This window comes from Gymnoscopelus braueri (assembly GCF_963280865.1).
Source record: "Gymnoscopelus braueri genome assembly, chromosome: 17".
Lineage (NCBI taxonomy): Eukaryota > Metazoa > Chordata > Actinopteri > Myctophiformes > Myctophidae > Gymnoscopelus > Gymnoscopelus braueri.
In genome coordinates this window covers 34,875,424-34,885,439 of record NC_137617.1, presented here as the reverse complement: position 1 = coordinate 34,885,439, position 10,016 = coordinate 34,875,424, and positions in this window count along the sequence as shown.

Genomic DNA, 10,016 nt, shown 5'->3' with positions numbered 1-10,016 from the left:
TCTTAGTACTCTTGAAGCGTTCTTTAGTATGTTAGCCTTCAGTTAGTAAAGTTGAAATATGTCAGAATTTAATCGAATCCCAGCACAGGAAACTGAGCCAAGTTCCTTTAATTATTTTGGGGTGAATGACCCATCACGTTCATGCAACGTCAATGTACAATGTACATTCTTTCTTGTGTCTGGGTAGCTCAGTTGGAAGAGCTCCTGACTTCCGACCAAGAGGCCATGGGATCGAATCTCAACACTGCACCGAGCTAAGTTCCTTTAATCATTTGGGGGTGAATAGCCCATCACGTTCATGCAATGTCAATGTACAGTGTTTCTTATGTCTGGGTAGCTCAGTTGGAAGAGCTCTTGACTCTGAACAACAAGGTCATATGATCGAATCCTGGAACTGGCAAATCAGCATGTGAGAAACTGGCTCCCTGGGGTCTAGTGCTGTAACAGGGATAGACTCCTGTGTCCTTTGCTGTTGCTGACAATAAGCCCACTTGTAAAGTGCATGAGCCAAATCCCTTTAATTAATTTGGGGGAATGACCCATCACGTTCATGTAATGTCAATGTACAAAATTTAGTGTGCTTGGGTAGCTCAGTTGGAAGAGCTCTTGACTTCAGACCACAAAGTCATGGGATCGAATCCCATCACAGGACACTTGGCATCTGAGCAATATGGCCCCCATGAGTTTAATAATTTTTTTCGCCTTTAAATGGCCATTGCCATTGACAATGCATTGGGCGCTTAAAGTTGAATATTTCAAAAACTACAAATTATTTCAAAGTAAAAATCTCAAGCATACAGTCCACAGTAAGGTGGAATTTTTCAATTGTGAATCAAGTTTATAGGTTAAAGTATGAAGGAACAGCAAGGTCCCAAGGTTTTCAGATGTACGTTTTAAAAGTTAAATATCTAAAAAACTACTTAACATTTCAAAGTAAAACGTTCAAGTATTTGTGTCCGCAGTAAGATGAATTATAAAAAGTGTGAATGGAGTTTCTAGGTGAAAGTTTTTTTTTGAGGTGCCAAAATCTTCCATCGACCTCCATTATAAATCTCTGAACTTTTAAAGGAGTATATTTCTAAAACTGTAAAACATTTCAAATATTCATGTTCAGGCAAACATGTCCACAGTAAGATGAACATTTTAAAGTTTGAATGGGGTTTCAATAATTTGTAGCTTTTGAAATATTTAACTTTAAGCGCCTAATGCATTGTCAATGGCAATGGACAGTTACAGGGAAAAAAGTACAAACTTTGGCAGGCTACTGTCCTACACACACACACACACACACACACACACACACACACACACACACACACACACACACACACACACACACACACACACACACACACACACACACACACACACACACACACACACACACACACACACACAGTACTGTGATGAGATTTCAGTGTCAGGCCCTTTTCACAAAGTCTGGGAGTGTTCAGTTTAAACTGTAAAATTGGATTGCAATAATATTTTGGCAACTCTGCTTGTTGTGTTGCATGATATATGATAAAAAGATAACTGCACATACTGTCTACAGTCCACAATGACAGGCCCTGGTCTGTTTTGAACCTGGGACCGTCTTACTGTGAGGCAACAGTGCCACCATGACACAAAAGAAACAAAATGTATCTCAGATCATTTCTATTTGTTGTTTGTTGGCATTTGGGGAACATAGTATTTTTATTTATTTTTTTATCATAAGGTAAAGGGAGAAATTCAAATTGTCAACAATTGTAAAATGTAGCAAAAAATAATGAGCATGTAGATTGGCTATTTATTTCACTGTGAACACCATACAACAAAGTATAAAATACGGCTTTTAGTGGTTAAGAATAGTGTGGCATAATAAGCTGCACTAAGTATCAGAATAACAAAGTTTAGGCTCACAGTCAAAACCTTAAACTTCCCCGTGCCGATCTCTGACCTCCGCCAGTAAATGAGAAGCTGCCCAGCTGTACAGACATCCCTTCATTATCCCTCGTATCCCTGGCTTAGCTCCAGGCCTCAGCACCCAAAGACCCCACTGCTCTGACCCACTTCTCCCAGAGAGTACCTCCTGCCACTGTCTGAGCCCTTTCCCCCTCACACTCTGACTCACGTTTTTCCACCACTGTATGCGTGTGTGTGTGTGTGTGTGTGTGTGTGTGTGTGTGTGTGTGTGTGTGTGTGTGTGTGTGTGTGTGTGTGTGTGTGTGTGTGTGTGTGTGTGTGTGTGTGTGTGCGTGCGTGCGTGCGTGCGTGTGTGTGCGTACGTACGTACGTACACACGTGCACACATGCACACATGCACCATGCACACAGATACCCACAAGGGCACATTAACCTACACCAACAGCTGTGCTGCTAACACAAATGCATACACAGACACCACTATATTTAACTGGCTTCTTTTTATATCCTGGGGTATCCAGGAGGAAGTGGCTGATTCAGTCCATTTGTTTCCTGCTCTCTGGGTATTGTTTCTCCCCGGGGACTTGGAATTACTCTGTGATCAAACATCCTGGAAGTGTACCAAAGGTCAACAAGTTTAGTAAAGACTTGATAGGACCGCCAAACGTTATCAAAAGGTGAAAGGCAAACTATACCTGTTAGTGAATCATTTCAATGCCAACATTGCATAACCGTATGCGGCAGCATTCATAGTACTATAAATTCTATAATATTTTGCTATTGAATGGGTGTTATATTTAATAATTTTACACCCTTTACTATAGTATATTCATTTCTTTCAAGCCATAGAAGCAATAATGGTAGGTACCAGCAGAGGGCAGCAGAGGCATAGTGAATGAGAACAAGATTGTTCTTGCTTTGAAATAGAGTACCTACTTGCTGGGGCCTCATCATTAGATGTTCTGTGTTTGAGAGAAGCCACAGGTGTTGGTGCAGATCTCAAATACATCTCAGTAACTGTCAGGCCATTTTTAGAAACCATAAGAGCGTCATTAACACCAGTGTTGTGATGGAAAGTCCTTGGATGTTTCCATGATGAACATTCAGAGCTCGGAGAGGAAAAGAGAGGCAAGAGGCAGATCTCTTGCAGGAAATACGCTAAAGTTGTGAGGTAAGGAACAGCAAACCCAAAAAGTGGATCTACTGCATTTTTATCCATGTGTATTCCATTGCCTTCTGTGCCTATCTATCTATCTATCTATCTATCTATCTATCTATCTATCTATCTATCTATCTATCTATCTATCTATCTATCTATCTATCTATCTATCTATCTATCTATCTATCTATCTATCTATCTATCTATCTATCTATCTATCTATCTATCCATCCATCCATCCATCCATCCATCCATCCATCCATCCATCCATCCATCCATCCATCCATCCATCCATCCATCCATCCATCCATCCATCCATCCATCCATCCATCCATCCATCCATCCATCCATCCATCCATCCATCCATCCATCCATCCATCCATCCATCCATCCATCCATCCATCCATCCATCCATCCATCCATCCATCCATCCATCTCTTTTTCATTTAGTCACTTAAACCCTATCTTTTAGTTAACTGGTGTCCCCCAAGGGTCTATACTTGGCCCCCTCCTTTATTCCCCCTACACCAAATCTCTTCGCCGAAAATAGCCGATCTACAAGCTCACAACGCATTGTGACAATTTGCGAGCTTGTAGATCTTCTACTTTTGCCAAATGTTTATTAATTATTACATGCGCAGAAAACGGACTTTAGGGTGGTCAAGAAACTAGAAGCAAAGAACGTGGAAATTCAATTAAAGATTTGGTGCCACATTGCCTGTCAGCCCCTCCAAAGTAGAATTGTTTTTTTTGTGCGTTACCATCAGGGAGAGAGCAGAGACACCCTTAGGAGGAAATTACATCAGAGACTTGTGTCTTCTTCCTTGGACAGGCGGCGGAATGTTCAAAGCATCCTCCCAGGTGCGATTGGTAACCAGACGCTACACAAACCCATAGTGGCCACACATGGGAATATTTGACTGTACTCTAATCAGTAGAAATCATTAAGGGCTGCGTGGACTGGGCAGGTGGAGGCAATGGGGTGGGGCAAGGAATGAATAACACGGACAGACTTGAATGCATCATTACCCATATTAGGCATGTTTGAATGGACAAGATGCACCGGAACAACATGTCTAACGCCACCTAAATATAGAGCTAAATTAAGAATTCAGATAAAACAAACACAGTAACTGCTGACTGGATGAGAACCGTAACCTACAGTATATACTTTGTAGTAGCCTACGACGAAAAGCAAAAATAGCAGATCTACAAGCTGACAACATGTCGCATCACGACGTGTTGTGAGCTTGTGGATCTGCAATTTTTGCGATTTTAGAACATATTGAAAATGTTGACATGTTTTCTTCAGACAATTTTAGACGGTTTGAGCCTTCATGCCCCAAATAGGGATGCCAGTTTGAAAGTGGTTAAAATAGCTCACGTACGGTATTCAACAGGTAGATTGCGTCATAGCTCCCAAGCCTCAGAAAGCGAGGGATTGTTGAATTTACCAGGTAATGGCTGTGGTGATGGAGTAGAGCAGGGTGCTGCTGCACCGTATCATCAGGGGCTGCATGGGAGAATACAGAATATGAATGGCTATGGCACATAACTTTTGTTTCCTACGGGCCACAACCCACACATCATGATCCCCTCATTAAGTCTGACTCCAACCCGCGAGTGTCAACACTTGCAGAGGAGCTGAGAAAGGCAATGACCTCAAAACATCTGCTCTTTACAGCAACACAGATCTCGGCTCATCCACTAAAAGAAAGGAGAACTCAAAGGGCCCCGGACGCAAAACTACACACAGCGTAACCAGAACAGATAAACCTCTCGGTTACGGTCATTCTGGAGCGCTTTCACACACGGCCCTCTAAATCCTCTCAACTCCCCGCTGCCTTGCATTGCTGATAGTCACACACTTTATAAATAGCGTGCACTTTTAATATGCGCGTGTGTCCAGTGGATAACGTCAGCGCTTTGGGAGAAAGACTCAAGGAGTGTTTCATTATAAACCTGTACCATTAAAACTCGCTGGCTGGGTCTGGCTTTTGGCTCTCACGTCCCTTCTCAAACTTTTTATGAGGCCAGTTATGATCCTAAATCGATGCGGGAAGCAGAGATGGTGGAGCTGGACTAGGTAAGCAGTGCCATGACCTCACAAATAAAAGGTAGTGTGGGTGATTGTGTGGCTATTTGCACCATCACATGTTGTACTGCTCAAGTTTAAGGTTTTGACAATGCGTGTACTGTGTAACCATGTGCCAGTCTGTCGAACAATGTGACACTAGCATCAGGACTCACGCAACTCTACTGTTTAAGTTCAAAGGTCGGGGGGGAAGGGTGGGGGGGGGGGGGGTCAAGTGGTCAGGCACGCAGGTGCTTCGGAGAGCTGGGAGAGGAAGTGGAGAGGGGGAAAAGCAGTGGGCTGCAAGAGAACCACAATCACGCAAGCTGCGTGTGGTTTCCAGATCCTTGCCAATACCTCTCACTCTCTGCGTCCCAGACTTTCTCCTGGGTTATCCAATCCCCCCGTCATCTCCACTGGCCGCCCTCCGCACTCCCACTCTCGACCGCACACAAATGGTTTGAATAAGAGGCCTGCATGACTGGGCTGTGGCTGCAGATGAAATCCCGAAGAGTGATAGTTTACTTAGCCTAAATACCCCCCGATTAGACAAATTGAAACATTGTTGTTATGCGGTGGAAACTCAAGGACCTATTGGCCGAGCCTGTTCACCCTGTACCGGAAAAGGCTGTGCTGCGGACTTTCGCCATGCGAAAACCACAGGATCTGGCATGGGTGGAAAATAAAAAAAGCGCGACAACATCAACAACCCCCCCCCCCTCCCCAATACACACACACACAACACAAACACTGAAATAGAGAATTAATATTGTTGAGACGATTCACAAAAGAGGCAGGCACACGCGACTCGGGCTTCTGTAACAACTGAAAAACATGTCCGACCACAAACGTTCTGTTCCGCTGTGGAATGCCTCGTGATGTCACATTTTCCCCTTGTACCGAGCGGCTCCCTGATCGCAACCCGGGGTTATGTCAATGTGCTGTTTGTGGACTGTTCAGAAACTACTCTACCAGAAAATATTTAGAAATCAATCAAAAGGACACGCTAATTTAGGAACTAGCTGGAACGGGTTGACTTCTGAATGCTACAGGTGCTGGGGGGTAACTACTATTCAAAGTCAGCCAACTGTCAAGTCTTCCTTATTTCCAACAGTTGTAATTTGTAAGTCCATAAATACCATTTTCTATTAGTTCCTTGAACATCGTAGAACTCTCACTCACTCTCACGCACGCACGCACGCACGCACGCACGCACGCACGCACACACACACACACACACACACACACACACACACACACACACACACACACACACTGTTGAAGAGAGTAATAATACACTGAAATTATTCTTCCAGACGAGAAATAAAACAGCAGTGGGTACTCATAAATGGAGCAGTAGCAGCGGCCTCAGTATGGCCAAGCAGTTTGGTGTCAGTGCACAGTGGCTGGCCACTACACCAGGAAAATACGACCACAAAGTGGAAGTGTTCATATTACCAATGCAGTAAATCAACCTCAACATGATAACTTGTAGCCGTTGCGTGCCGACTAGCCAGCGATCTGCTGCACGCAGCAAGAGCTAGACCGAGTTCCCAAAGTGTCCCAACGTGACATGACAGAAATGGGTAAAAGTTGGCATGAGAGCCCTCCCGTGTCCTCCACAGCTGGGGACAACATTTTCTTCCCCAATCAAGGTGATTGGCCCTCCATTTCCAGTGAGCTGTCTGTCCTTTGAACTCAAGATGCCATTATGGCCTGAGGGCTACAAGGCAGTGGGCGGTCCTTGGCAAGTCTTGACCATGTTGCACTGCTTAAAGCCTAACTTTATCTTTATCGTACAATGGTGTCGTGTTTCGCACTTGAAAATCTGTTATTTGCGTTGAGCGATGTGGTCACTCAACGCATAAATTAGGCTTTTATGTGCACTGAAATGACTGCCAAACATCCTCTTGCCCCCATCTGAAACAAAGCCACACTGCGTCTCATCCATTTTCTTTTGTAGCAGTGATGCGAGAGCACACCTGCACACATGTCATCAAGTCCTGGAAAGGCTCACTCGCACGACAGGCCTTTTTTGTTCATTAACTGCCGTCCTCCAATCTCTTTACTTCCTGAAAGAGTCCATTTGCACACGTACAACACAGACTCGCATGAACCTCCAAGGGGATTTGGCAAAGCAGGCCTGACACCATAATTGCACCAGGATTCGAGGCACTGCAGTTCCAGCTTACCCAAATATCACCCAGAGGTCTGCAAATCTAGCAGGGGGTATAGAAAAAGGTGACGCAATGTGTTGTACAGAGGATGTGTGTGTGTGTGTGTGTGTGTGTGTGTGTGTGTGTGTGTGTGTGTGTGTGTGTGTGTGTGTGTGTGTGTGTGTGTGTGTGTGTGTGTGTGTGTGTGTGTGTGTGTGTGTGTGCGTGCGTGCGTGCGTGCGTGCGTGCGTGTGCGTGCGTGTGCGCACATGCGTGTGTGTGTGCGTGCGTGCGTGCGTGCGTGTGTGCTCAAATTGGTTGGGAAACCCCGTGGCAGTGGTGATGCACCAAATTAAGAGGCCCAAGGCATAGTGAACTTCATTCTCACGCTATGTCATGCTGTGTCCATTTTACATTGATCTCAACAAGGGGAATACATAATAAAGCAGGGGAAAATAATAAAGTATGTTGGGTGAATGGGTGTAGAAGCTGTCTTTCTGGTAATCAGAAGGCCACCAGTTCGAACTTCAGCTCGCTCATCTACACCACGTCAAAGTGTCCCTGAGCAATGAAGAAAAGCAAATTCCCACTTGGGATGATACAATACTCCTTTATTACTTATTATATCATTACAAATTAATTATGCGTGACTTTAATGCATTGTTCAGTACTTTGTTTAGATAATTGAATTCTCAAAAACACTACTGTTTTTAAGCACAGGCCTTCTAAGGACATCCAACATATTTTGCGATATTCCATTTTTCCAATTTTACACTCATGAATTTGGCAGATGACACGTCACATTTCTCAAATGGTAAATATCTGCTTTTGGATGGAAACTCCTCGGAACAGGTTCGTGGGAGTTCAGCTCAGCTGTACCGAGGACAGCCAGAAATGAAAGGCTCAAACGCAATGTTTTGCAGTGCGTTTTCGTGTGGACTGCAGCATCCTTCTCACGTACTGAAACCACAGGACCTGTAGAGAATCAATAAAGCCCGGCTCGTCTTTCTTTTGACGTCAGAGTAGCATGCACTGAGCCTCATATCGACGATCGATCAATCTCTCCTCATCTCATTACTATCATCCCATCTCCAAGTGTTTATGAATGATACACTTGAACCTTTAACTTTGATGATGTGCCGTCTAATGTAATGTTTGCTTGTATGGGCTTGTATTTGTTATTATGTCCATATGCCACTCAATTGGTGTTGCATGGAATAGACTGACCTGAGTCACATATTTCCAATTGAACCGTAAAATGTTTCCAGATATTTTGCAGCCTATGAATACCTTTTTGTTTAAATGTGGCAGAGAACAGATTTGTTTTTATCCCAATCTTACCGGGTCGTCCAACACATACTATACAGTAAAATTAAGTTATTGGGTATTTTTCCTTCAGTTTTTGTGTCTCTATTATGGTCCAATCAATAGAGATTTGGTGTCTGATACCAATAATCGAGAACAAAATGAACCTATCTGCAATATACTAGCCAGCAAGAGATGCATTTTTTAGGGAACTGTTAAGATCTAGTTCAAGACTAAGCTATACTTCGAGTGTGATTAGATGTAGATGACAGATTCAAATGAATTATGTTAATTCATTTACAGTAGGGGTGATTGAGATGGGGCTGTGTTGCAGTAGTTGCTTATCACTTCTATTGTGTTATTGGAGAGAAAGAGAGAGAGAGACAGAGACAGAGAGAGAGAGAGAGAGAGAGAGAGAGAGAGAGGAGAGCTGGATTGCAAAACAAGCTGATAGCACGCTGTTGCATTATGTTCGCGTGCGTGCGTGCATTTGTGTGTGTGGCTGTCTCACTTTCTGCAAGCACTGTATACCAACCCCACATGTAGCAGGTGAATTCCACACGAATGCACCCATTTCCTCGAGCACCTCTAATGCTGCTTAAAAGAGTTCCATTATGTTTAAATAGAGCTCTTATTCTCCCCATGCCCCCCCTCCCCCTCCCCCTCCCCCCACACACCCTGCATGTCCCCGTCCAGAGGTACAGTGGGAGAAAGGGGCTCTTACTGATTTTCCACTGGTTTAATGAGAATCGCAGACAGAGGAGAGGAAACGTGCGGGGTATTTATAGAAACGAGAGGAATGTAAACCCCTAATTGTGCTTAGTCTATCGCTCCCCTGAATAATCTGCTCACCATTACTCACCCTGCTTTTCAACACAGACTTTGAGAGTGTAGAGGGAAATAAACACAACATACTGAATGGGACAGTGAGACAAACGGCAACAGTGGTAGCCTGCATGCTGTAAAGAACCAAACCAAAAAAACAACACCTCCACAACTACAGTACTTTCATTAGGCTTGGCTGGGTGAGATTACACTCGATTATTTGTTTATGAATTACAGAGTAATTAATATGTTTCCAAACAGTCCATTCAAGTAAAAAAGGGGGAATCAAAATAATTGGCAGCATAAAAGGATACAAAATTACGTACAGGTAGGCTACAGTATGCTTAAACCACTTAAGCCCTATATGCAGTATACCTCATCATACGACGAATAGTGAAAATAGCCGTATCTATAATATTACATTGCATTGAGTTGCAACATGTTGCGAGATTGTATATCTGCCATTTTCACAATTGTTAAAAAAACACCCTATATTAGTTGACCGGGATCCCCCAAAGATCTATACTAGATCCTCTAGTATTTCCCTCTACACCAAATATTTTTGCCGAAAATAGCTGATCTACAAGCAACA